The sequence below is a fragment of the Tursiops truncatus genome, chromosome 5 (assembly GCF_011762595.2).
Source record: "Tursiops truncatus isolate mTurTru1 chromosome 5, mTurTru1.mat.Y, whole genome shotgun sequence".
In the NCBI taxonomy this organism is placed as follows: Eukaryota; Metazoa; Chordata; class Mammalia; order Artiodactyla; family Delphinidae; genus Tursiops; species Tursiops truncatus.
Window position 1 is genome coordinate 93,688,286 of NC_047038.1, and position 27,668 is coordinate 93,715,953.

Sequence of the window (27,668 nt, forward strand, 5' to 3'; positions counted from 1 at the left end):
AACTTGTAGAGAGTGAGTTTTGTCTCAAAATGAAATCATCTTAAAGCAGAGCCAAAGGCTTTGCCCTCCATTGAATGGCCTAATTGAATTGAAACCTTGTTAAAAGTAACCTAAGGGGAGAAGGCCAAAAGATGGACAACAACTTGCTCTCCACCTTGTAGAAGTCAAGGGAAAGCTGCTCAGGAGTGGGGGCAGGCTAGTCAGTTTTGATACCACAACTGGAGGTGAAGCCAGCAGCGCAAATTCAAAAAGCCTTGCTCTACTAAATAAGCTTCACATCTTGGCTCCCAGACAAGAAAGAGAACTTGTGACCAAAAGGGACACTCCAAAAAGAATTTCAATGAAGCGCAACTTGAGCAAAAACAATAAGTTACCCAGATTACTTGGATCGCGGACAGAGGGCCTGGCATGTGGAGCGAATGTCATCAGCTGAGAACACAACCTTGATTGGTAGCTATGGCGCCTGCTGCCCACGTGGTCCCCCTGGGCTGGCTTCCTGGTGAATGCTGTTTGGAGAGTGCCAATCCACTCCCCTCTGTTTGCTGTTTTTTTCCTCCCTCCAAATGGTTCCCACAGAAATCTTTCCCAGCCTAGGCACTGTGATAAATATGCTTTACTAAAATGTCATCATGGTTTCATAAAAAAATTTCCTTCAAGGTGCAGAGCAACGCTGATGGTATGAATATAAAATGGCTCAACCCTCTGGAGAATTGTTGGGTAGTTTCTCATAATGATAAACGCACATCTATTCCGTGACCCAACAAGTCCATTCCTAGATATTTTACCGTAGGGCAGTGAAAATATACGTTCACACAAAGACTTCCATAAAAATGTTCATAGCAGCCTTCCTTATAATAGCCAAAAGCTAGAAGAACCCTAGATGTCTACCAACAGGAGAATGGATAAACAATTGTGGTGTATCTATACAATGGAATACTACTTGGCAAGAAAAAGAAATAGATTATTGATAAATGCAATGACATGGATGAATCTCAAAAACACTGTTGATTGAAAAAGCCAGACACACACACACATTAGCATACTATATGATTCTGGGGCAATAAAAATGTTTTATATCTCATTTTGAGTAGTGGTTGCATGGGTATAAAGTTGTCAAAACCCATCTAACTAAATATCCAAGATCAATGCTGCGTATTGAATATAAATTGTGCCTCAGAAAAAGAAATAAACTTTCTTTATAAAATGCTCTTAACATACCCTCTGCATATTCTCAGACTTCAGGTGCTTGAAAATAAGCCTCCTGTCCCATTTCATACCTTAGAATGGCTATGAGGTAAGTCTCAGAAGAACTCGAAGGAAACACTAACAGAGGTAAATGACAAACTGTAGCTAAACCAAGGCAGAAACTGGGTAAGTGCTGGGGCCCAGCCAAGGGGCACTGTGGTGAAAAACTCCTGGCTGTTTTTGCCAACAACAGACCCCCTCTTCTCGTATGCCCTGGAAGGAGGTTAGTGCTAATTCCAGCTGCACTGGCTCCTGAGGTTTACACAGAGAGAATTTAGCAGGAGTTGACCCTATAGTCTCTTGTGTAGCCATCCTCAACCGATCCCAATAGAGAACACTCCCTTCCCTGAATGCCTGTTGTATTCTCAGCTGTACCATACAACTCAGCATCTATTTTATATTTAGTACATTACTTATTAGGCAGGCGATACAGCAGAATGTTTAAAAGCATGGTCTTTGTAATCGGAGACCTGAATTCAAATTCTATCCCTGTCACTTATCATCTGCCTAAATTTGGAGAATGCACTCAAACTCCCTGAACTTCAATAACCATTTGCACTAGACAGGGGGTTTTCCAAGAGGGAAAGACTGAAGAGGGATGCATCATACTTGCCAAACTTACCAATCAGTTTCACCCTCCTGGGTGGAGTAAGCGGTGGGCAAGGCAGACCAGGGCTCTTGTGCTAACAGAAAGGAAACATAGGGAGTGGGGACAAAGCATTCTCCCCCTAGCAATTTGTATGAGAGTTCACCATTTTCAAAGCTCTTTCACCAATATTACCTACTGTGAAGCGGGTACTATTATCCACTCTTTATAAATATGGAAAATGAGGTTCAAAATCATGGTCTGTACCAACATAAAGCTGACATAAGCAGCTACACCTGCAAGTAGACAAAGAGTTTTCAAGATTGTTTTTATTAATGTCTAATTTGGGCAACTATTTTAAATTTTTATTGACAGATTAAGTACTTATATATACTTTGTATATATAAATCATAAGTATATACTTTGTTCAATGTTTACAAATTGAACATACTCATGGAGTCATGACCCAAATTAAGAAATTGAACACCCTCAGCTCCTCCAAAGACCAGTCCCTCTCCCCAGCCTGCGCCCGTCTCAGATCAATAGCCCACCCTCAGGAATAACCATATCTTAACTTCTGCTACTGACTCAATGTTTGTGTCCCCCTCCAAATTCATAGGTTGAAATCCAGTCCCCCATGTGATGGTCTTTGGAAGTGGGGTCTTTGGAGGTGATCGGGACTAATGCCCTTATAAAGCAGACCCCAGAGAGCTCCCTTGCCCCTTCTGCCATGTGAGGACACAGCAAGAAGACAGCCATCTGTGAACCAGGAAGGGGGCTCTCACCAGACAGTGAAACTGCTGGTGCCTTGATCTTGCCCTTCCCAGCCTCCAGAACAGTGAGAAATAAATGTTTGCTGCTTATAAGCCAGCCAGTCTACAGTATTGTGTTATAGCTGCTGGAACGGACCAAGACACTTCTAGCATCAAAATTAGTGTTGCCTGTTTCTGAACTGTATACAAATGGAATCCGGTGGAATCACACACTAGGCACTCCTTTGTGTCCATTGTTTTAGCTCAGTTTTATGAGATTTCTCCATGTTGTGGTAAGTCCCTCATCTTGTTGCTGTACAGTCTTCCACTGTGAGGACACACCAAAGTGTGTCCATCCATTCTCAGTGGATGGGCGGTTGGGTCGTTCCCAGTTGGGGGCTTTTATGATTAGTGCTGCTATTAGCAAGAATGTCTTTTGGTGACCAAATGATGTGCATTTCTGTTAGGTAGACACCTAGGGGTAGAGTTGCTGAGTCCTAGGTCATGCGTATGTTCAGCTTGAGGGTGTACCGTCAGTTTTCCGAAGGATTTGTAGCAATTTCCACACCTACCAGCAGCAATTCCTTGTGTTCCAGTGCTTGTTACTACCAGTCTCTTTCATCTTAGCCATTCTGGTGGAGCTGGGGCACATTTTGCCTTCGTTTTGATTTCAGTACCGCTTGTTGGCACTTTTATTTTTTGACTGTGGTTTGAATTACTTCGTTTCCTTTCACACAATGGCTGAGATACTTTTGTTCCAGTTTCTTTGTTTTCCTTCCAATCACTCATCCTATAGGAAATTCTGGTGAGTCCTTTCTTGTCTCTTCGGCTCATCTGTTGTGTTCTTTCCCTGATCATTGCTTTCCATCACTCTTACACATACTTCACTGCCACTCCTCGGAGCAAGTCCTCCAGAGACTCCTGCCACACCCATCGGAACTCTCAGCCGCGTGGAGTCTCAGGGTCCCTAGGTTCAAATTGTCTCCCCTCTCTAGTCTCATCCACACTCATCCTAGGACTAGTTCTAGCCCCACTTTTTCACCAGGCCAGGCCCTAAAAACTCCCAGCTACCAAGAATTTAGGACTTGAGCATCCACAGATTTTGGTAACCCACGTGGGTCCTGGAACCAATCCCCCATGCGTAGAGCAGGATAACTGTAGTTAACATTTATTGAGAGTTTACAGTGTGCCAGAGACTTCACAATACTCCTACACCCTCCACAAAAATCCTACACTTTACAGGTGAGGAAGCTGAGGTGCAAATTTCTCCAGCTCAAATCATTAGTAACCGACAGAGCAAGGATGCACACTCGAGAACTCCAACCCCAGAGCACGTGCTCTTAGGACTTTGGTCAGTTCGGCCAAACTCCACAGTATCTATTGTCTGGTCCACTCATCTGGCAGTTATATTTTGATCTTTATATTGTTGGTCATCCTTTTATTTCCATCACCATGATTTTGAATGTTTCGGATCTCCTCTCTGATTTTGTAGGGCATCAATTTTCTGACACTGTGTTTCCGGTATCAGTTAGTCATGTCCGGACTCTGTCATCAGGACCTGGCAAACCTGGCTTCTCCTACCCCCCCTTTTGTCCCGAGGGTACAGTGGAGCCCTAAAAATCAGACTACTTGGCGTACCTGCAGTATTATCTTTCCTACCCACAGCCCAGCCAGGCTGGACTCCTTTTGGGCCAGTCAGATGCCCCAGCCTCTAAGATGACCTATTAAAAAGCCATGTTACTTGTTGATGCAACACATTTTCCGGTCAGAAATTTCATCTGTTAACTCAGACCCCAGCCCACTCCTCTTTGAGTCCTTTCCTGACTTCGCTTGCAGCCATGAATTTCCCTATCCTTCCTAGAAAAGTCTTCATCATAAATAATACTGTCTATAATTTACTGAGTGTTTACTTCTTGCCAGGAACTGACATATATCCTCTATTTTAATCCTCCCAACAATACGTATAGTTAAATATAATCACTATTTTACAGATGAAACAAACAAGGGTCACCGATCAGAGCACAGCCAGGATCCAAAGGTGCATCTGTCTTTCTTCCGACCTGGGGTCTTTCTCCCCTCAGCTTTTCTTTTGCCAAGAGGAGCCCCGACTGTTCTCTGCTGAGGGCTGGACTGCTACCACCGCGGGTGACCTGCTTTCTCTCCGAATGGTGCTCAAGCAAGCCCTTACCAGTTTCCTCATGTCATTATCTGCACCAGAGACTTATACGATCAGACCTGCCCACCAGTCTCTTCCTGAATCGTTACTCTCAACACCTGTCCATCCAGCGCAACCCAAATAAGAGACCACTCTTCCCTGTCTCCAGGAGCACGCAGCATCCCGTCCCCTTCAAGTTTGAGTGAGAAGATACTTTGTGTTTCTCTTGATTGAAACACTTGGTTCTACCAGCATGTATTTGTGTTTTAAAAGAAGAATGTATCTATCCAAGTAAATCTCTAATGCAAGTATCGATACATTCTCTGAACAGGAAGAAGTTCAGAACAGCGGGGTGGCAGCAGTAAATCCCTGATTTACAAAGAAGGAAGCTGAGTCTCAGAAAATCTTGGGCTTGGCTGCGAATAAGTCGCAAAAATGTGAAAGTGAAGCTCTACCTTCTAATCGCTGACTTTAAACCTTGCCCTCCTTCTGCCCCCCGCCTGGTGCCCACCTTCATCAGCCACCACGCTGTGCTAAATCTCTCCTTCCTCTGTTTTCATGCTTGTAGGAGACTCATTTCCTCAGAGTGCCCTGGAGAGGGGGCTGGGACAGAGCTCCCCTCCTCCCCTCCAAAGCTGGACTCCGTCCAGGCTCACAGTCCTCTCGGTGAGTAAAGTGTTGCTAAGTCTTGTCGCTCCTTTGCAACATTCTGTGTCATTATTATTTTATGAGATAAAATGTTCACCTCTTGCTCACCAGTCTCTCCCAATTTTCCACCTAGGAGATGCTCCCTAGGATATACATCTAGGTTCCATAAAGTCTTTTCATTCATATATTCGTTCAGTGTCAGGGTATAATGAATGCTAGGTCCTGGGGAGAGAAAGAAGAACCCCTCCACAGAACTAGGGGTTTGATTTTATGAAATGATTTGCTTCAAATTCACTGGATTCTCCTTGGATTCCAAACTTACTGTCTCTCCAACCCAAGGCTTAAAGTGAGCCCGAATACTTGCGATTCTTAGGCAGTTGGTTGTTTGTAATAAAAAATCGTGCTACGTTGGCGAGCTAGCCCCACCTGATGCTCCACCGCAGATTCACACAGTGGCTTTGCCTCCTAACCACGGTAGCCCTGGCAGCAGCCTGCCCTGTCCAAGGGCACAGAGCCAAGTCACGGCTGCCACCTTTGGCTCCCTGACACCATCCGACAGAGCGTTCTTTCGCTTCCACACTCCATGCTTCCTGATCCTGGGCTCCTCTGTTGTCACGGTGCCCACACTCAGCACATTGCCTTGTGTGGGGAGGGCCACAGACTTGTGCCCACTCACCGCTTCAGCTGCTGTCCTAAGACCCAGCCTCCTGACGTACAGACAGAGGGGCCAGGTGCATGGTCCAAAAGTGCACCTTATCCGTCTCTGCATCCTAGCACCTAGAACAGTCTCTACTGCATGGTAGGAGCTCAGCAAATATTTGCTGAATGAAGGACCAGAATACTGAAGTGACTTGCCTAAGATACCTAGTTTAGGAGAGAACTAGACAAGGATCCTGGCTCCCTGGGTGCAATATCATGCTCATTCCTCTCTATCAAGCTAGGTTTACATTCGCCTCCTACAAAAAAAGAAAAATAAGATGAATAAGAGCAAGGGAAGGAGGAGAGAATATAGAAGAAAAGACACAATAAATAAAATCTGGGGTTGAATGTATAGGTGGCAAGATAGCCAGACGAGAGCTGACATTTTCCTGGGTCAGAGGTGGTCTGCTCCAAGGCAGATACATTGTATTTATGGATAAACGGTCCTATAGCCCAAATTCTCACATCTGGAACAGGCCTGGAAAAGCACTTGACTCCAGGCATAGTCAAAGTAGCTCAGAGTGCATATTTATAAGATTGAAATGCGGCCGTTTACCACTTATCCTATCTCTAATTGTCAAGTATTTTTTAAATCTCCTTTAAAAGATAAATATGATATTTTCCTAATCATCCCAGCAAACTAAGTGTCCCCTAAGAATTTGTTATTGTTTTGGTTGCTGTTAAGTATCTTAAGGGAAGGAAGCATATTCATTAATATTTATTTTTATTTAATTAGTATGGATCAATTAATCCTCGGAAACCACAGCAGAAATTCCGGTAAGAAATTTTTTTTCTTCAGATTGTTACTTAGATGTGTATTTTTTTCCACAAGGTATTGATTAATGAAGAGTAAGGAAGAAAAAGTATCTTAAGAGGAAATTTCTGTGCATTAGCTGTATTGCTAAGACTAAAGACCTGAAGCAGAGAAATGGAGTAATGAAAAAATGATGACAATGCAAATTTAGGCATGCTATCACAGAGTCCCATAAAATGGGTTTTGGAAATTATCATTAATTCTTTTACTTAATGCGAAAAAAATTTATACAGAAAGCTATAAAGAGATCAGTATTTCTTGTAATCCTATCATTTGAAAATAACTACAGTTAATGTCTTAGTACATAATCGTTCAAATTTGGCAAAATAGGGGCAGTCCTAAGACATCTCAGATTATCAAAAAATATAAAGAAAGAGGTAATAAGGGACCTGGGAGGGATGGCTGGGGAGTAGAAGTGGGAGAGAAATTTTTCATTGTATAAATACTATTATGTAGCTTTTAGGGTTTGTCCTGTTTTAATGTATCTCCTATCAAAAATAAATCAAATTTAAATTTAAAACCAAGATTTAAAAAATATTTTAATAGGAACAGAGAAGTTTCAGACTCACAGTAGAACAGGGGTTTTTTCCACAGTCATTTCAATAATAAATGTGTTTTCATAACCGTAAGTGTATCTAGTTATTGCCAGCTTAAAAAAAACCAAAAAAAGGTGAATCAAAAAGTACAAAAGCAAACAGACTCTTCCTTCCTTGCCCTTTACTCCCTGTACTCAGTACCCTCTGATTCCCTATCACTGCTGCTGTGCAGCTCTGCTCGCAGCCCAGTCTATAACAGCCAGGTTAAGCAGCAGCTTTTTTTTTTTTTTAGCTTTTTTTCTTTTTATTTACTTCTATTCCGATGATGCTAATCATCAAACTATTCCCAACCAGTGCTAGTTACCATTAAGAGTTGCTCATATAAATTATGCTTCATAATTAGCTAACTGTGCTATACCCAATTCTTGTTATGAACACTTTAACTATAGAACTCATTTTCCAAATTATTTTTTCAAACTTTTTTCCAAGTGTGTGTACACATATCTTACATAAAAGTTATCTTTTGTTTTGTTTTTACCAAAAAAATGAGATCAGAATAAACGTACTACTTTAGACATTTTTTTTTAACTGCGCGGGACATTCTGAACTCTTCCGTGCTAAGAAACATAGATCTCCCTTATCATTTTAATTCATCACATTCCACTTTTTCTACCTACAATATAAGTTTAATTAATCCCCTATGCCTTGGGTATGTATTTTCCTTTAAAACAATGAACACTTCGAGACTTTGCCTTTCTTCATTAAATATGGCCATGGTCGTCTTTGCAGTATCTTTACAATGTTAGTATATAAACTATTAAAATGAATGTGATTCCATTATCATTTAAAGACAGACACAAAGGTCAATGAACCCTGGCTATTGCCTTTGCTGAAGCTATAACAAACCCAGGAGTAACTGAGGTTCACCCAAGATTTCAGATCCACCCAACCAAAGCAGGATATATGTATGAGTCAGCATTCTCAGATCTGTTTTAAGTCAAATCATTTCTTAGATGGGGATTTCATTCCATTCAATTCAAGCATTTTTTTAATTTGGTAAAGTGCAAGGCACTGTGCTAAGGAAGAGAGAGGCACACTCTACTGAGTCACTGTAATTGTCCAGGACACTAACAATCTAATAGGGAAATATACGTACATAAGACATACTTAAATAAGTATGATGCAAAAAAGACTTGTAAGTAAGACAAAATAAACAAAAGTGTTCTAAGAAACACAAAGGAACAGATTAAATTAGGCTGGGAAGGTAGCACTGGATTTGCTCCTGTAAGAGTCGATAGGATTGCAAGAGAAGAGAGAAGACATGGGCTGTTGACATGGGCTTGATTCAAGCTGCTCCCAGCTGTAGAACCTCTCTCCTGTTTCCACTGTGTCCCTTTCAGTTTTCTCTTCCTGGGCTGCTAAGTTTCTGGGCACGCCCAGAGGATCTTCAGACTTCACAAACCGGTCGTGCAGAGCCTGGCATTTCAGTAAGAAACAAAATGCTGAGTAACAACAACATGAAGTCAATCTGTCTCTTGCCAAGACCTGGGAGGCCTGGGTGGTTTCCCAATCTTAAAGAGGCAGAAGGATATTAAAGCCAGCTCCCTGGGGGAAAACCTGGATGGATTTACCAACACAGAAAACGCTGTGCACTAATCCAACTCGGGTAGGTACACCACCTGTGATTACTACTGGTCACTCCCAAATCTGATGGGCTAACTGAAACTCTCCATTACTTTGCCTTTTTTTCCCATGACAGCCTAACATCCCACAAATGACTTACTTTTGTGAAGAATCTTTCATGCACTGTAGAACAGAGATATTGTGCAGTCAGTTCTGGGTCAAAGAGGAAAAGTTGAAGAGATTTAAACAGGAAATGACTCAACTACAAAGAATTCAAACGTATAAGTGAATAAAATGAGCCAGGCACAAATGATGAATTCTAGGTGTCCTAGAAACAACAGGGCCCATTGCCAGCTCAGATGGGTGGAATCCCAGGCTGATGAAACACTCCAGAGCTCCAAGGAGAGCACTCCTGGATCCATCACACCCGTGTCACAAGTTTTCCACCAGCTCAGCTCTTATTCAACACCCTGGGGCCTTTTGTCCAATCACTCATGTCTGACCACTTGTTCTAGGAACAAATGCTGGGGTGACCTCACACTGTCTGTAACTGAAATGAACAGAGGAATCAGCAGTCAGAGCAACTCAAGGAAGACCGAGGGCAACTCAGGAATTTCTTAATTTAATCTTTGCTTAGAATTCTCAATCAAAAATTTAAAATATTATTATAAAATAATAGCTACTCCTGATGGAAAATTTGGAAAAACAGAAATCTAAAACACAGGAAAAAACACGAGTCCACCACTGACATATGTTGGGTATATTTATTTTCATTCAGTGTTCTCTGCCCACATGAATGTATAAAATTGTGATCATATTATATATACATAGTTTTTTTTGTTGTTTTATTTTGGTTTTTTTTGCGGTACGCGGGCCTCTCACTGCTGTGGCCTCTCCCGCCGCGGAGCACAGGCTCCGGATGCGCAGGCCCAGCGGCCACGGCTCACGGGCCCAGCCGCTCCGCGGCATGCGGGATCCTCCCGGACCGGGGCACGAACCCATGTCCGCTGCATCGGCAGGCGGACTCTCAACCACTGTGCCACCAGGGAAGCCCTATACATAGTTTTAAGTTAAGTTTTATCTAACATTACACTCTAGTCATTTCCCCTGTTATGAAGCATTGTAAACATTGATTTTAATGGCTGTATAATATTTCATCCTACAAGTAAATGACAATTTATTTAAACAGTCCCCTTATTGGGGCACTTAGACTGTTTCCAGTTGTTTTTCTGTTTATTTTTTGTGGGGGGGTTGTTTTTGTTTTTTTGAAGTAATACTGTGATGAATATCTGTACATATAAATATTTTACTACAATTAAATATATTTCCTGAGGATCCATGTCAAGAAGTAGAATTATTGAATCAAAGAGTACTCTCAAAGTTTTCTAAAGTTATAAACAGATAAACCATGTTGTACGAGCAATGTAGTGTATTACAAAAAAACATTTGTTTGAACATGAAACAAATCTCTTTGAATCACCGTGGGTGGGTCAGGGAGTCCACGGCCACACTCAGTAGCCTTATTTTGTACATTTCACCTATAGTCCCTTGAGTTTCCTCACGCCCTGCCCCAGACCCCAATCTAGCCAGTGCTTTCCCATAGCTGATCATCTTTTTTCACTTGAAGGATTTGAAAACTGTTGAACTCAAAGGTTCCCTGTTCTTCCCAGGCATCCTACGTCCAAATAATCTGAAGGAGCGGGTTCTCTGGGCCATGGGACTAAATGCTCTATCTCCCTGTTTTACCCACCTGCCTGCATCTACCCACACATATTGGGTTGACCAAAAACTTTGTTTGGTTAGTGAACATGTTGTTCAGTAAAGTTCTTTGTGAAAATGAAAAATGTGTCTTTTACTTAAAACCAAACGAACTTTTAGCCAACCCAATATATATGTATTCTCTTCTGTAAATGTCATGTATAGGTTGTCAACACCCAAACTTATCTCTCCAGCCCAAATTTCTCCTCAATCCAACTGCCTACCTGGCATCTCTATTCAGATGTTTAATAATCATCTCAAACTTAATACTATGTCTAATACCAAACTATTGATCTTTCCCAAACCTGTTCTTCCTGTAGTCTTCTGCACATGTTAGTGGCAACACCACCTTTTTCTTTCTCAGTACCCAAAACCTTAGAGTTCTTTTTCACGCCTCTCTCTCACATCCCACATCCAATCCATCAGCAAATATTTGCATCATTTCTCACTGAATTATTGCAATAATCTCCTTACTGGTCTCACTGCTTTTCGGCCTATTTCTCAATACAACAGTCAGAATGGTCCTATTAAAACATAAATCAGATCACGTGACCTCTGTGCTCAAATCCACCAAAGGCTTCCATTTCACTTAGAGTAAAAGACAAAGTCCTGGGCTTCCCTGGTGGCGCAGTGGTTGAGAGCCCACCTGCCGATGCAGGGGAGACGGGTTCGTGCCCCAGTCCGGGAAGATCCCACATGCCGCGGAGCAGCTAAGCCCGTGAGCCATAGCCGCTGAGCCTGCGCGTCCGGAGCCTGTGCCCCGCAAAGGGAGAGGCCACAACAGTGAGAGACCCGCGTACCATAGAAAAAAAAAAAAAAAAAAGACAAAGTCCTTATAATGGCCAGACACAATCTTCCCCCCTCCCTGCCTCCGTACCCATTTCACTGTATGTTTCACTCTTTTCTCTTTGTTGTCTCTGCTGTAGCCACACTGGCCTTTTTGCTATTCTAGGAACAAGGCAGGCACTTTCCTTCTTCAGGGTCTAAATACTTCCCATGCCTTTTATACTCCTCCCAGATTTCTGCATGGCTCACTCCTTACCTCCTTCAAGTCTTTACTGGTCTATCTTCTTTTTCTTTTCTTTTTTGGTCTATCTTCTTATGCGACATTTCCTAATCATTAAATTTGAATTATAAAACTCCTGTTCCAATGCTCCATATCTCCTTTTCTACCTTATTTCTCTCCATCATGCTTATCACTCACCAAAAGACCATACTTATTTGGTTTATTGTCTGTCTCCCCTCACTAACATCTGTTTTTTTCACCACTATATCCTTAGCACTTCAGTTAGTGCCTGGCACATAGCTGGAGCTTTAAAAATACTTGCTGAATAAAGTAAAGGCAAACTATGAAAAAGTATAGGTAAGGATTTCTGAGTCTCGATCACGAGAAAGTGATAGGCACCAAAATGTCTCCACTCAATATTCTGATTCCTGTTACAGAATCAGGGCCAAAAGTACACAAAAGAACCAGGTCAAGTGAACCAGGCCTCGTGTCTTCTAGTTATTCTTAGATATTTTTGTAAATTTTACACATTATGGAATTTTTTTAAACTTCTATACACTAAAGCAAATCAGCAGGTTTTGAAAAGAGATTATTTGGGGGTTTTCAGCATTTCTACTTGGTCACAGAATGTGGCAACGGTTTCTAAAAATGGAACCAGTATCAAAGGGGAAGGACTGAAAATAACATGGAACTGAGTGGCTTCTAAATTGCTAGGCACCTTATAATATCTCATTCAGACCTTCAACAACTGAGAGTCGAGGAACAGCATTCCAATTATAACTATATTAAAACTGAGGTTCAGAGAGAATAATTTCTTCAAAGCCACACAGGTAGTAAGTGGAAAGCTGAGAATTTCTTCTAACTAGCTCCCCAGTATAGGATTTAGAATCTATTGCTCCTATCTTGACTAATTAGATGACTTAGGAGAAATCATTTAATATTTCTATCTTGGTTATTTGCAAAACAATGTACATTCACTTTAGACACATACCTTGGAGTGAATCAGGGTGATGGTCTCAGGTCTTTCTGGCTCTTATTCATTTCTCACCTCTTTCAGAAGAAAGCAAATGTTCTCAAAGATCAAGTCCTTGTGGCTCTTGTGTTTCCCGTTCCAACCTTTAAAGCTTCAAGTTAAACCACAGCCACCACTACGACACAAAGCCTCCTGGAACATTTTCCCAAGTGAAACAAAGAGACTAGCTGTGTAAGGATGTCAAGAAAAGCTAGAGATGGAACTCCATGGTGGCTATCCATGTGATGGACTTTGTTTAAGGGAATACTATGTTGCCAGCGCTGTCACTTGTCAAGGACAGTAGCTGTTGGCCCAGCATTAAAATGTGAAGATTGGGAGAGCTGCCAGTGAAAGCAAACCGTTTTGTGGTATGGGCTATGTTGTTTTGGGGCATCAGCTGAAGTTCACCATTGATGACCACCTGAACACTGCTTTTCACTGTCAGTCCACCCAAAGGAGTGACTCAGCAAATTGGAAGATGAATTTCTAGGGAGAGGCAACATAGTATAATGGGAAAAAAATTAGAATAGAGGTGAGGAAATCCTAATTTTAATTCCAGTGTTGTGACACATCCCTCCTTTAACTGACCTTGGCCTCATTTTCCTCATTCCCTCACTCATCCAGTCACACATCCAGACATCCAACAGGTATTTATTAGATGCCAACTTGTTTTCAAAGGATTGGGTCAGATGATGTGAGCATTTCATGATTCTGCTTTATGTGTATTAAGGATAATAATAATAGTCTCATCTACCTCAAAATGATGTAATGAAGAGGAAAATCCAGTTGCTACATTGGTAAAAATGGAAATAATTATGTTTGTCTTGCTTACTGCATGGATTTACTATGAGAATCATGTGAGATAATTATGTGGGTATACTTTATGAACTGAAAGCATTATATAGATGTGTAGGAAGATAGGTACCTTGAGGAAGGTGAAACTTATACCATTGTTGGATATTAGTGAGAGAGAGCGAGAGAGAGAGAGAGAATGACTCTAGAAACTAATAAAATCTAGTGCCATTTTTCTTTTCTTATTTTTTTTTGCAAAAGCAAGACTTCCAAAACTAAAAATAGAAGTTAGCTTAAATAATTATCTTTATAGTTTTGCTAAGAAAACACACAATAATAACCAAACCTGTGGTTCAAACTATACTCTTGTGTTATACTGACTACCAGTAGTTTTAGGTGTTCAACCTCTACAATTCAATATTAGACTTGTGGGTAGGGATTTTTTATTGCTAATACATAGGTTAGGATTAAGTTTTGCTTCACGTTAAAATAAAATAAAATAAAGCACACTGCCAGTGCCTAAAGTAAGCCAGAATTTGGGAGGATTTTTTTCTCAGATATAAGAAGTCTGGAGGAAGACAATCCAACTCTGGCCATTGCAGAATGTTATATCTTTTTTCTCCATTATCCTAGCATGACTTTTATTATTAAGGCCGTCTCAGGGCTGTTAAAGTTCCAGTTATCACATCTGCATTGCAGGCCAAAAGAAGAAGGAAAAGCAGAAACGACCCCTCCCAGCTGAGCAGCCTTTCTGGACTTCCCAGCTAGTAATGATGCTTTCCTCTCCTTGACAGAAAATAGTCACGTGGCGACGCTTAGCCACAAGAGATGCTGGGAAATGTAGTTTTCCACAAAGACACCCTGTGCCCAGCTAAAACTTGTGGTTCTGTTAAAGAGGAAGGGGAAATTGGATGTGAGGGTAGGCAACTAGCAGTCTCTTCCACACAAAATATTAATAAAAAAAGATAAGTTAATGGGTAGAATTTCCTCAGTTTAACATTTTCCTCCATAAATGTTCCATATTCCTTTGGTTTTAATAATATTACCATTTTTTTATAATAGTACACAATAGAACTGACTTGATAAAAAATAATATGCATTTTTAAACTTAATTATTTGTATTTCATTTTATTCTAAAAAAGCAACATGATTTTCAGGTGTTTCATCACATGATTATATTTGAGCCCCATTAATCCAAGTCAAAGAAAATCTTAGATGTCTAGTTTAGAAACACATCCTGCGTGGAACTAAGCTGCCAGCTCCCTTTCTGTCAACAGCCTTAGCCCAGAAGCATCTGCAGTGTTCATGGGGGCTGGGTTTCAGGACCCCTGCAGATACCAAAATTCTTGGATGCTCAAGCCCCTCATATAAAACGGCATGGTTGCCTATAACCTATGTACATCCTGCCATACACTTTAAATCATCTTTCGATTACTTATAATACCTAATACAATGTAAATGCTAAGTAAATCGTTGCCAGCATGCAGCAAATTCAACTTTTGCTTTTTGGAATTTTACTCTCTGGAATTTTTTTTTTTTTCCAAATAGTTTCCACCTCTGGATGGTTGAATCCACAGATGCAGAACCATGAATACGGAGGGCCAACTGTACTAAAAAGGATATTGACATGAACACCAGCATAAAACAAGGCATCTCTGAATGTTTTTCAACCCAGAAGAGTATCTTTCTACCATGGCCATAGCGTGTGCATCTTTCTACATCTGTCCTCAAATTCCTGGCAACATGATTGTGCTCTGAGTAAAATCCCCTTAGTGTGTTGTGTTGAGCTTACCCATATGTGTATCTGTGGGACTTTCTGTTTATTTAAAATTTGCCTTAAGACCTTAAAGAACTCTGAGCAACAGTGCCTGAGGAGCTCATTTCCTAACCCAAGGAGCATGGCAAACCAACCTGGTTATGAAAGAGCAGTGGAGCGTCCCAGACTGTCCCTGTTGTTTAGGGAAGTGCTCTCTGAGGGTCACAGTCCTGGGATGGCAGCCAGATGAGAAACATAAGCTCTGAATTTCGAAGCAAAGTTTTTGTTTCTTTCAAAACAACTATCACTATATGACATAAGCTTAATTTCAAGGCCATTTGGGCCTTGCTGGCAATAGTATAATTCCTGGATGAAATAAGGTTTGGAGAAATTTGAAAAATCTACTACGTTATGTGACCTTGGACAAATCACTTAATCACACCAAACTGTTGTTATTTTATGAATAACAATAATAATTACATTAGATTATTAACATAGTAATCCCCCCACCAAAGTATTGCAATACTATTAAATACACGTAAGAAAAATAACTACTTATCATCCCCTATTTGGTCAAAGAACTTTTGTCACTTACTAAGATGGTTTTAGCAAGACTTTTAATTGAGGGGTCAGAAAGTTACTCACACTAATGAGGGGACAAAACTCTATAATCTGTAATATCCTAGCTGGCTACAGTGTTCTACCACTCTAGATCTTACTGTCTCTAGACTCCTTTTTTTCTTCCTTGGGTTGTTCCTTAATTCTGGGCATTTTACTGTTCATTGTCTCTCCCTCTAAAGGTTGGCAAAGGAAAGTAACAGCAATTCCAATAAACAGAGCAAATATAAATGGAAATGAACCAAAGGCAGCTCTGTTATATTCAGTAGAAAATCATATATTGATCAAATGGCACTATAACTTGGGAGGCAAAATGGAATGGCAGCTAGAACATAGGCTCTGGAGTCCAGAGTGGGAAATTCATGCCTTGAAAATTATTCTGTACTGGCCACTTGACCCTTAACAAATCATGCAACCTCAGAGACTTCGTCTAAAAACTTTGGGTGGTAATAGTACATACTGTCTAAGATTTGGGAGAAGTAAATGATATTACCCATATAGTGGGTGTGAAAGAATTTCAATCTAAAATAGAAAGGAAGGATATAAAATGAAGAATCTCACGCATTTGCCCTCAGGAAGACAAAATTTAGGGACTAAGAGACCGATTTCCCACAAATGCCTGACTTACAGAAAACTGATAGTGTCAGAATTGTCTCAGATGGTGGGGGTGAAGTGGGTGTTTGGTTGATCAGAGGTTGTCTGTTATCAATCTCAGGAAATCCTGCTACAGGTATGAATAGAAGATGACCCAGGTCAGGTTGATCTAACAAACTGGGCTGACCTGAGCTTTGTATGTGTGACTGGACTGACGGTGTCTGCTCGAGAAGTTTTCAAGTCTGGTTTCTGTTTGTTTTTGATTCTGACTGACTCTAACTGAACTCTCCCCCCTTTACATCCCCTGCCCATAAATACAACCTACGCCAGACCCTCAACAGACTCGTCTATAGCTTGCTACAGTTTGCTTGTCTTGAATTGCAATTCCTCTGACTACTCCTGAATAAACTCTTTATTTTTTGAGCTTGCCTCAGTTTACCTCTTTATTTAGGTCAGCATGGTCAATGTCCTAAATATTACCTATTACTATTAAGTGATACTATTATGAGATATCTTTATGTATCAACAACAAAAGAATTCCCCTAATTTGAAGGTCCATTTAGTTCCAGCAATATCTGATCCCATGGAAATCTAGCACAATGGAACACCCCTGGAATGACTATAACAGGATTAAGTCTGTTTCCAGGTCGTTTCAGTAGGAAACTTGAGACTTCATTATCTGTTTGTCAATGTGTTATTTAATCCATAGTTCCCTCACAGTCCCTAACTACTTTTCTTTTGTCCTCTTCCGGTGTCTTTAACAGCCCTGTGACTTTGAGGCTTTGCTCCCTTCCCGATTCACAGTTCATTTTCATCAGCACTCCTGTTTCCTGTTTTGCCCCCCGTCTAGGTTGTTTTGCACCTCTAACTCCTTCCCCTTCCTCTTCAGAGGACATCAGCAACATTTCCACTAGGGATGGGCAATGCCACCAGCTTCTCTTGCTGTAGCTTTTCCTCTTCTTTCTTTTTCTTTTTTTAACCTCCTTTGAACCTTCCTAAGCTTCCTGTAATAACTACATCTCTGTTTCAGCTATTTCAGTACTTCTGGGGCTTTAGAGTTTGATCTGGATTCACGTCTTCTAGCCGAAACCATCTCAAACAAGTAGTTTGAGGTTTTTGCTGGAAGGTAATTTGAATTTGTTTATATGGCCACCAACTCCCAATTTAGATGTCATGAGACCTCTGGAGTGGAGGAGTGACCTTCCCAGATTACCTTCCTCTTATTATCACTCAGTGGCATTATTAGTAGGGACGGGCTGTTTTGTTCATGACTCAACTTCGCTTCTTATATAAGTAATTACTGCTAAATCAGGAGAATTAGGAAAGACTTTCAGTTCGGGAGGGTTGATGAAGAGTTAACTAAACGCAACCATAGATAGATATGGCTATATTTCTATGATTTGCTATACCTTCATCACTATGAATGATCACATACACATACATGAGTGCACGCACTTATACAAAAACACACAATTACTCCTTTGTAATATTCCGGCATCTTTTCTGCAAGGAAGACACAAATTCAAACTGAATATGACAGAATAACTCAGCTGCCATGGCAGATGACCAATGACCTCTTCTGCTTCTTTTCTTTTTTTTTTTTTTTAATTTTATTTTTGGTCATCGCTACTTAGGTGAAGAGCAAAAAAGCCCAAAATATTTCTCAGGCTGCTGTCAAATGACTGAGGTCTGAGATGTACATTTATTCATTCAACAAATTTTCACTGAGCACCAACTATGTTCCAGGTGCTCATAGCACAGCTACTTACAAAACAGACCAGACCCCCGCCATCCAGAACCTTGTGTTCGGGTGGGTAATCATCACCACCCTGCTCATTTGATCAAAATCCAATGTTGTTTCAGATTCCAAGAGGAGAAGGTTGAGGCGAGAACAGACACGGAGTTTATCACGTGCCCCGTCGTGTGGTTTCCTAACAGGCCAAATGCAACACAGACGGAGGTATTGCTCACTCTTCCTTCCTGTTTCTGTCACTCAGAACTCACAACGGCATTTCAGGAGCTAGATATTTCATTTCCTACCAACCTAAGACTGGTGTTGTGTTTCTTATTATTCTCATCAAATGAGAGGACCATTCTCTTACCGAACAATATTTTTGCCCTGCACCCTGACAATCCTGAGTAGAAGTCTTCTCTTGCCTTGATTTTCTCCAGGGGGCAAGATAGTTCCTCAGAGGGACCTTCTCTTGCTCTGTAATATCACTGTTCAGACTGACTGAGATGTTTACTGAAAAATGCCACCCATTCAAAGTCACCATGAAGTTCTTATGTGAATCCCTAGTCTTTTTATGTTTTTGATTTATATGCTAAAAAAAAAAGTAAGCAAGTATTTGCCATTCACATCTTTCTTCCATTTCTCTAATTATGTTTTTATAGTGTAACTACAGATAAAAATCACTTTCCAAGTCTTTTTACTATTATCTGGTTTGTGTAGAGTAAGGATGTAGGAGTGAGTATATTTGGCCCGTGTTTATAGGTAGTTGTGAGTATTTCTACAGATCTGCTATTTTCTAAGAAGTCTAACTGTTCTTGTTTTCAACTAACAAAAATTGGAAAATAAAGGTTGTGGGAGTATAAAATGAATGCTTGCGATGTTTGTCATTTTTTAAAACCCTAGTTCTGTGGCTCTTGAGTTTTTCTAAGATGACTTCACCTAAGAGCTAAGGCCAAGCCAAAGCCCTTGTAAACAAGTGACAAGGGACATGATAGCTCATAATGAATGCAATCTGGGCTATCCGTGGCATGTTGTGTGGATAAAAAGTAAAAGGCTAATTTTGAACACAAAAGAAAGGAATAAAGCCTCTTGCTACTAAGAAGAGAAGACCGTTGGAAGGCAGAATCATTCTGTGCAGCTGGACCTATATTCTCCCGCAGATTGGCAACCTCGCCATATGGTTAGGAAGTCTGGCTCTTACCCAAGTGGCTCGTATTCAATTCCCCATTTGGGCAAGAGTTGGGAGGAGGTGGAGAAGAGCAGTTAAGACACTGCCTAGATTCAAGTCCTGCCTTTACTACTTATTTGCTATGTGCTTTCTTAATAACCTGAGCACAGAATAACAGTACTTGTCTCACAGGGTTGTTTTAAGATTTAAATGAGATAATCCACATAAAGCATATGGCCTAGCTGGCACATGGTCATCAGTGTGAGATATTATCGTGATGAAGATGATGATGATGATGGGTGTCCAGGGAGACACCAGGCCGAATGCACCTGGAATGACCCAGAAGGTTACTGGAAGCCAGGAGGCTGAAATGTGAACCAGGTGACAAGCTTTAGCAGGTGGTTAGAGAATTGAGGGGGTAAGTTGGCAAGGTTATTAAGAACGATATGAGGCAATGCCTATAAAGTCAAGAGGGGTAAGGGTGCCCTTTTGTCTCCTATGGAACAAAGTGCATCACCTGTCCTAGATCCAAATATTCAAGGGCCTGGACCTCAGCATAGAAGACATTGAACCCAACTATCATAGTTAAGGTCAAATGGGGCAAAGTTAATTTTCTTTTCTGTTTGTCTGGTTTTGAATACTCCTGAAGAGGAATTTTATGGTTTTCACTCTTCTAAGATCGGAATTCTGTATAACGGAAGGAAAACTAGCACTCTAGTAATCCACTCTAAAGCCATACACATACATAATTAAATAAGGAGACCCTGTGTAGGATGATAAGAACGACAGATCTCATTTGACCAAAGCACGAAGGAAATAAATTCCCTTCTAAACATGTTACAGTTATTATATAAGCCATAAAATATATTTCCATAAAATGAGCCATCAATTTGAAAATACCACTACATATAGTTTGTATAATTACTAAACTGGTAATTGAAAAATGTAAAGTTGACAAGACTCAAGAAATAGTTGTGGAGTACCTATTTTGTGCATTATTACATAATGATAGAATCATGCTGTTCTATTGCTTTATGCATTGATTTGCATTGCCTAGTCAATTTCTACCTAATTTCTTCAACCTTCATGAAAAATAATAATCCAGAATCTCCTACTGAGAATACAGTAGCATATATTCATAAATTCATAGCATTTTAGAGCTGGAAGGACTCCCAGAAGAGAATGAAAATCAGTGCCATAGGCTTTCTTCAAAATGCTAGTTAATGTCCCAAGGAGCTTTTGAAATTTTAAAATATTATTTTGAAACCGTCTTATAAAAGAAATTATTTAGTCAAATATGTTAACTCGCTCACTGAATACCCACCTATGATAAGAATTTATTCATCCTAGCAATGTCAATTTTAGGAAGCACAGAATAGAAATTCAGATAACATAAATGATGGATTCAAAGTGAATGGCATGAATCATTCATTAGAGTGAGATGGCAATCAGTAGGGCATCTAGAGAAATAAGGGCTAGCGTTTGACCTGGTTATTTCTGTTCCCAGCTGAAAAATATTTTCTACCTTCTGCCCAGCTCCTCTTGAGGTAGACCAATATTAAAATAGAAAGAAGAGATCATGTGCTTTTGTTTAGTATGGACTCATGGGGAAAGTCCTGTAATATTTACAGCTGGTTGCTACGGAGCCAGCCGACAGCGAGCTCAGCTAATAAATCTGGACTGACATTGTGGGATGGTGCTACAGTGGCATTTAATAGACAACTAAGCATTGGAGTTGTGCAGCAGAGGAAAAGTAAGGCAGGAGGATACTAGCAAAGTTCGCCTAATAGAAAGTCACAAAGTGCACAGAATGGCTGGTTTTCAAACATCACAAGGTATTTACAAATCCGGGTGAATGAGATAGGCACATTGAGTGCCCATGAACCCTACCGCAAGTAGATATCCCAGGGAGAGAAATTTACCTTCACATTGTAGCCAGGGCACAAGGGGAAGCTGGTTAAACTATTTGGGTATTTAGCTGAGCTTTGAAGTAACTTTGAAAACCCATGTTCCAGGCTGGTTGGATTTCTTGAGTTGTCAGGTCTCCACTGCAGAACTTCTGAAAATAATCAGAAGTTCAATTGGAAAGAGTTAAAGAACTAGCTGCCTTCGTTTTGTTTAAATGGGCAATGAAATCACAATGACAGTCATCATTAGCCATTCTCTTCTATGGCTCGGGACAGAACTTTTTTTTCCTGTTCAGCGCTTCGCTTCCTGCTTGGTGTTTGTCTAAGCAGGGAGGAAAGTCATCCTTCAAACTCTGCAGCAACAGATTGCAAGCTAAGGCTTTTCTACACTTTGTTTAATTTTCCTGAAATGTCCTTTTTTCCAGAAATGATTTATTGGTAACCCAGCATGCATTACTTCTTACTCAACACTCCCCTGGGGACATAGTTAAAACACCGCTTAGCTGTAATTCTCCTGGGTGGGGAAGTGGCGGGTGGTGGCAATGAAACCAAAGCCCAGATTTGAGCAACTGTGGGCTGTTGACTTTATGCTAGTCTTTCATGAAGGGAGCCCTCAAAACACCACAGCCATTCAGCAAACAGTGTGCATTTCATCTAAGCCTGGCTAGCTTTGTGCTTGCCTTTCTTTAGGCTAGAATGATCCTAACCAGCAATGTCTTTGTGTCATGATGCAGAAAGTTGGCAAGTGCACACGAGGATAATGCTGAAGTCTAACTTCTGAGTGGGGGAGGGAATCGGAGAGAGAAGTAAGCTCTGCACAATGGCTAGTGGTTCTCTCTCCTGACGTTTGTTCCAAGAGAAGTCAAACATTGTGCATTGTCTTTTTGGAAGTGAATACAGCATATTATTTTTGAGTAAAATTTGAGATTTCTGTTTGTTGTCAAATATATGGAAAATAGAAGCACTCTGTACTTGATTTCTTTCCTTTTATTTAAATGCCTCTTAACGGCATTCTTCTATGTGAAGGAAAATGATGTAATCGGTCTCTAAAGACGAAACTGATTTAACGATAGAAATGTTAAATATTAAATCTACTAGAACTATTAGGATAGGTTACCAAAGTTTTTAAAAAGTTCTCGTATGTAGTGAACTTTGTTGATTGCCTACTCAGCAAAATGTCTTTCCCTTCTTCCCAAAAGAACCTCAATTTTGCTTTCCTCTCATCCAGCCATGTGTCTGGAAGAGATTGATCCCAGCTCCAGAGAGAAGTCTGATTGGTCTGAGTAATGCCAACCCTCTGTCAGTCAACCAATCAGGAGTGGACATGTAATTCAATTCTGGCCAATAAGGTGTAAGCAGAAGTTTACACCTACAGGCGCTGGAAGATTCTGAGAAGTTATCCCTTGCTATTCAGTGAACCATAGGAATCCATCCTTTTCCTCCTTGGATGGAAATAAGAAAGCACATAGGCCCAGTAGGATAGTCATCCTACATCCACAAGAGGAACAAAATTGAGGTCAAAGCTGTGGATGGTCCTTATGACGTCACTGAGCCAGTAGACCAATCAATATACTTCTTTGCTGTTTAAGCCATTCAAGTCAAGCTTATGTTACTGCAGCTGAAGGCATCCTTTGAACAGAGAGTGATCTATCTGCCAAACTTCATCCTATGCATCTCTTAGTTTTTTGCTCTCTCTTCTTCTTTCCCTCTCTTGTTCACATATGAACCCCAACTTTTGTTTTGACTCACATTATCCCACTCTTCTCTCTATTTTTCTCCCTTTTGCCCTTCTTCCCACTAGTGGTACACATAGGTATGTATTAATCTCATTAGTCCAGGATCAAAGAGTAGAACTACCACTAGGTATAACTCTGGAGCAGGTGGAGTTTTGCTCCTTTTCCTCCTTGTACTTTGGCTATCAACACCCCTCACCTCCCAGTAATTTCCTCCACTGCTCCTTACTTACCTTAACTACCTGTGATGCATTCTGACATTTTCTATTCTCTTGTTTCATTTTTAAAAGTTGCTTGTCTCTACTCAGTAAATTGATTTCATGGGTGGGTTGTAACTACCAAAAACACTGCCTTAACCCACAGCAGAAATTGATGGGCAATATGACAATCTCGCAAGGAAGTCTTTGAGGGTAGTTAAGGTCTTACTCAAACTTGAATAAAATGGCAGCCAACACAAATTGGAAAGGATTCTGTTTATGTGAGCGTCTGTAATATTTTTTTTCCTAAAAAAGCAAAAAGTGAGTAAGACGGTATACAAACGCTGACAACTGATGTGATCCTAGTAATTTGGGGAGCTCTTTCTGAAATGACAAATGTATTTAACAAATACCATCATAGTTATTTCCAAAAGGTAGAGATGTTTTCTTCAAAAGCTGTTGGTGTTCCAGCGTCAACTTACTGATTGAATTTTTATGTGTAACTTCTTAGGGCCTATTAAATACATCTGTTTGTTCATTAATTTGTTGGCATTGCTACTTCTTTAAGAGCTGGGAATTTGATAAAGGAAGATTATCTGTAAGCACCATTTTTATACTGTTGGATTGTGTCCAAACTATGTTGGCTTTCCTGTTGATAACTAGTCGTTATCAGCTGTAACCACTCTTAACAGCCTGTACGTACAAAGGCCGCACATATAGAGTCCATAGAATGCTTGAGGATCTCATGATATCCAGGAAAGCCTTGTTTATAAAGTGCTATGTAAACATAAAATGTGATTATGAATTTTTAAAAGTAAAAAACTCTCTTTGCTTAACAAATCACTCATGAATTTTGATATGGTACTGAGTTCTATGAATTTTTTCCCACAACTCTAATTAATACACACACACATTTGATTTTTAAGCTTCTATTCAAAACAATGCATGCTGGTTAATTATCCACAAGCCTTAAGCTCTCCCTTATAGAATATATTAGGAAATAGGTTTTCTTCCATATATAGTTATATTTATAATGTGATACATCCAGAATTGTTAAACGATGTAATGTAGCCTTAATAGTTAAGACAAGGTTTTGGAGACTGAAAGGCTCCAAATGCATATTTATTTCTTACTAACTCTGTGAACTTGGGTGAGTTACTTAACCTCCTAAGGTCTGGAATTTCTCATCTGTAAATTGGGGATAATATAATCCCTTCACAAGGATGTTATGATTGTTCTTATCTCTACCCATTAAATTAATTTCATGATTCTCTAGCGGATCATGACCACCAAAAACACGGCTTTAATCCACAGCATAAACTCTGATATTTAGAATCACGGGCACGTGGTAAATTTGTAGTATGCAGGTGTGTGTGTGTGTGTGTGTGTGTGTGTGTGTGTCTGTGTGTGTGAGTGTGTGTGTGTGTGTGTGTGTGTGTGTGAAGCACTTATCACTGTAATGATACCTAGCAAAAGCTCAGTAAATGGTAGCTTAAGAAATGATATTATTAACAATAATAACTAATGATAATCATGAAATTTTTATCTCATAGCTCCTTTACTATAAGAAATGCAGAAATCTAGAATATGATACTTCTTGCTTTCTCTTTAGTGTTGGGGGTTCTCTCCACTGCTCCCCAATCACCCGTGTGTATAACTAAGGATGTATGTCATGGCCTTTATGCTTGAATCGTGGAAGAATACTGCCATACACATTTCTAACTCTCCGAGGTGCATGTGTGTGTGTGTGTGTGTGTGTGTGTGTGTGTGTGTGTGTGTCGGGAGGGACAGGGTGCTGGTCTCAATCTTCTTGCTAAAGGAACTTCCTTGAAAATAAATACGCTGAAAATTAATGACAGGAAACTTCACAAAATCAAAAAGAGGATGTCAGGAAGTACAGGATGTGAGGTTGTTTTCATTTCCTTCAGTGTTTTTCTTATTAATCATATATTTATAACTTTAAAAAGCTGAAAACTTCACTCCTTAAGACCCAGTTTATAAAATTAAAAAGCTGTGATACAAAAAGAACTAGTTTAATACTTCCTGTATTATAAACAGCTTTTAAGTCTCTGATCCTACATTACTGGACATCTGAATAGGGACTTGTCACACTCATTCTCATGCATTTATAAAACCGTTGCACACTCAGGCGCTCCATGCCACTATGGAAAGGGCACAAAAGCAAAGTACTAAATGGTAGAAACTGATAAGGAAAGGTTTGTTTGTTTGTTTCTCTTAAATTCTGATCATTACTTCTTTCCCAGAAGACAACTTTTGAACACAGGGCCCTGGGCAAAGCAACAAATGCTCAAAACTAAAACCTCCTTCTCCCTGTAAGAATCAAGACTACAGAAATATCAGTACTCTCAGTGCTTGAGCGGTCATGTGCCAGATGAGCGTTCTGTGTTTTTCTATATGCAGAGAAAAATGAGCATGTTGCCTGCACATTTTTCTTTATGAAATGAGGATCTGCATCCTGTGGTCGTTACCAAGCAGCACGTTTCCTCTCAGACACTGAAACACAATTTATCTACAAACAAATTTCTTGAGTTCTTATTTGGCTGGAAGCCAAAATAAAAAACAAACAGAAAAAGTTGTTTTACAGCCCTCTGTTTTGCTGAACAGATAGATAGGAAGGTTGTAGGTGGGCTTGTCTTTATTATTCTCCTTGACTTATTAACACCTGGGGACTCAAAGCATAAAGTTTAATCCATCTTTTAAAAAATTATGATCTGAGTCAAATAATTCAAAACGTCATAATTTAGCTCCATGCACAGAGTTTAGGTTTGAGAGGCAGAAAGTCTCTTGATAGTAAAAGCAGCCTCTCCTTTACTACTTGATAAAATTCTTGTGACACTGTATGAAGGACATATGTTTCCATCTGCCCAGCATCCCTTGTTCTGGGAAAACACCACTCCCCCTTCCACGTGATTTTAGAGGGGCTGCCAGTAGTGACTGTATCCCACTCCCACAAGTGACACAGATCTGGCCAGTCCTAAAATTTTCATTTCCTGAAATTGAGATATGATGCTGAGGTTGACATGTTTTCTTTCTCCCCGGATGTCAAATTAGGCCAGAGGTCCCAGAGCTACCAGCTGCCAACTTCACCATGCACAGAGGAGATGGAGGGGGCCCAGCTGCAGAGGGAGAGGATGACAGAGACACAGGAGCCAGGAGAGGAGGGGAAGGAGAGGAGAACAGCAAGATAGGGGAGGGGAGGAAGAGACGAAGAAAGAAAGAAGAGAAGAAATTTAATCTAACCTCAATGGAGCTATGATTGAAGCCAGCTGATTCCTGAACTTCCTAGATACTCAACAAATTCCTTCTCTGTTCAAGCCAGTTTAAATGAGGGACCTGCAACTGAGAGAGTCCCACCTGAGACAGTAGCTGATGTTCCATCGTTCATTCATTCAACAAATGTCTATCGCGTGCCTCCTATATGCCAGGTGCTAAACGTGTATGGGGGTGGTGCACACGGTCCTTGCCCCTTTGCCCTCACAGAGCTTATACCCTGGCTGGGGAAATAAACATTACACACATTCCATTTGAATATCTATATTCAATTTTTCATTTTATGGAAGAAAAGAATAGGGTACTGAGAAATAGCACTAGAGGAGAATGAGTTGAAAGTCTACAGTGTTGTTAGAATAATACTTAAAATGGCATGCGTGGATTGAGTTTTGGCAGTGCAGATGAGACAGCTTGGTGGAAATAGAGAAAAATTCATTCATAGTTTGGAGCCCAGGAGCCTCATCCTAGCTCCATCAAAATCTGCCATTTTTGATTTTTTTCATCAGTATTTTATAGTTTTCTGAGTACAGGTATTTTACCTCCTTAGGTAGCTTTATTCCTAGGTATTTTATCCTTTTTGTCATGATGGTCAGTGGGATTGTTTCCTTAATTTCTCTTTCTAATCTTTTGTTGTTAGTGTATAGCAATGCAAGAGACCTAAAGATTGTCATACTGAGTAAAGTAAGTCAGGCAAAGAAAGACAAATATCATATGACATCGCTTATATGTGAAATCTAAAAAAAGGGTACAAATGAACTTATTTACAAAACAGAAATAGAGTCACAGATGTAGAAAACAAACTTATGGTTACCAGGGGAAAAGGCAGGGGAGGGATAAATAGGGAGATTGGGATTGACATATACACACTACTATATATAAAATAGATAACTAATAAGGACCTACTGTATAGAACAGGGAATTCTACTCAATACTCTGTAATGGCCTGTATGGGAAAAGAATCTAAAAAAAAGAGTGAATATATGTATATGTATAACTGATTCACTTTGCTATATCCCTGAATCTAACACAACATTGTAAATCAACTA

General features: G+C 40.2%; 1 long non-coding RNA gene across 3 annotated transcripts; it reads left to right on the forward strand.

The window, feature by feature from the left end:
* Positions 1-601: 601 nt before the first annotated feature.
* LOC109549582 (uncharacterized) lies at positions 602-27,668 on the forward strand. 3 transcript variants are annotated; one of them, XR_012332083.1, is made up of 5 exons: positions 602-2,876; positions 4,575-5,404; positions 6,822-6,862; positions 15,175-18,554; positions 26,404-27,668. It is a non-coding gene; the product is annotated as an uncharacterized lncRNA (long non-coding RNA). The 3 variants fall into 3 exon arrangements; XR_012332084.1 differs by lacking the exon at positions 26,404-27,668 and having other exon boundaries at positions 4,575-4,940; positions 5,307-5,404; positions 15,175-19,175; XR_002175914.3 differs by lacking the exon at positions 26,404-27,668 and having other exon boundaries at positions 15,175-19,175.